Consider the following 1991-nt stretch of genomic DNA (forward strand, 5'->3'; position numbering starts at 1 on the left):
GGAGTAGCCTTGTTGGTTTGGCCTTGTTTGAATAAGTCTGTCACTGTGTCAGTGGGTTTAAGGTCTCCTGTGCTGAAGCTACACCCAGTGTAGAATCATAGCCTCCTCCTGGCTGCCTGCAGAAAACAGTGTCCTGCTGCTGCCTGTGGATCAAGATGTAGAATTCTCAGCACCTTCTCCAGCCTCCTGTCTGCTTGCATGCCACCATGCTTCTTGCCATGATTATAATGAACTAAATAACCAGCTCCGTGCAGTATTTCATTTTGATTTTTGAACTTGACTCAAGCTAGAGTCATCTGGGGAAAGGGAACCTTACTGAAGGATTGCCTTCATCAGATTGCCTTTAGGGAGACCTGTGATTCATTTCCTTAATAAATGATTGATGTGGGCTCACAACCACCTGTAACTTTGGCTCCATGGACTCTGACACTGTCTTTCATCCATTGTAGACAGCTCCACACACGGGGCACATACACATACATACACTTACACACACAAAGGCATTCACACTCACACACACACACACACACACACACACACACACACACACAGGCACAGCTACACATAAAAATGAAATAGATCTTAAAAATAAACAATTTAAGCAAAAAAGGCAAGTTGAGTGTTTTTAGTTTCCAGTGTGTCTGATAACATTGCCTGTTGGATCAGTGGAAACTTTAGAAAAAAGTACAGATCCTCTCCCAAGTTTTGTTTTCTTTTACCACAGTAATAAATGTAAGAGAGGTGGGAAAAGGTGCTAGGACATGTCTTCTGGATGTGACAGCACCACTGAACTGAGCTCACTGAAGCTATAGTTACCTACACAAGAGCAAGCCAACAGTATATATAGGTCAACATTCCAATGAGCAGCACGAACTGGACACTGGGTTTTAGAGGAAAAAGGAGAGGATGTGAAAGGATGAAGGGGACATGTTGGGGAAGCCTGGGGGCCAATGAGGTAGTTGGGAGTGAATGTGATCAAGACACATTGCTTATATGTATGAACTTGTCAAAGAATAAACAAATGCTAGTCTATTTTAAAAGGACAATGTAGAGGCCATGCTTGTCAGCACACTACTTGGGAGGCAGAAGCCCACAATTCGCTATGAATTTAATGCCAGCCTTGGCTACAGAGTGAGATCCTATCTAAAAATATTTCAAAATATCATATGTATCTATGACTGCATGTATCACCTACCTATTTATTTCTTTAGCATCATGGAGCTAAGGCTGGCCTTTAACTTCATATGTACTGGAGACTGTTTTTGCCCTCCTAATCCTCCTCCTCTACCTTCTAAGTCCTGGGATGAAAGCATGTGGTATCACCCCAAGTGTGGTGGCTTGAATGAGAAGGACCCTCATAGGCCTCATGCTTGTTAGGCAGGAGCCCTCCCTCTGAGATAATTCTCTTAAAAATTAATTTGTTTAAGCTGGGTGTGGTGGTACAATATTTTTTACATCTCAGCACTCAGGAAGCAGAGGCAGGTGGATCTGTGTGAGTTCAAGGCCGGCCTGGTCTACCTTGGGTTTCCTGTGACATGGAGAGGTACATAGCAAAACCATGTTTCAAAACAAAAACTTGGTTAGGAGTGCTGGGGAGGGAAGCTAGCTTTAGGTATGCAGAGCCTCACCTATGCCATATTAGTACTATATCACGAAGCAATACTCTCACATTTATAGAAAGTAAAGAACAAAACAAAGAATTTGGGTATTCTGACATAGGCATCTGCTCCCTGCTAGTACTGAAAATGACTCACAGGGACTCTGACCCTCAGTCCAGGGCTTTTCTCATAGCTTGTGTACATCTGACATGCTTTCTGTTTTGAACGTAATAGCTGGTACATACAAAGTGTATACCCAGTACATTTCTGTTTGTGGGGTAGGCTGAACTCATACTCCATATTCAGATATGGCTGATCTTACATTCCATATTTCAAACAGTTAAATTGTATGTATGTATGTATGTATGTATGTATGTATGTATGTATGTATGT

The sequence above is a fragment of the Psammomys obesus genome, unplaced genomic scaffold, assembly GCF_907164565.1.
Source record: "Psammomys obesus unplaced genomic scaffold, mPsaObe1.curated_primary_1811, whole genome shotgun sequence".
NCBI classification, from domain to species: Eukaryota; Metazoa; Chordata; class Mammalia; order Rodentia; family Muridae; genus Psammomys; species Psammomys obesus.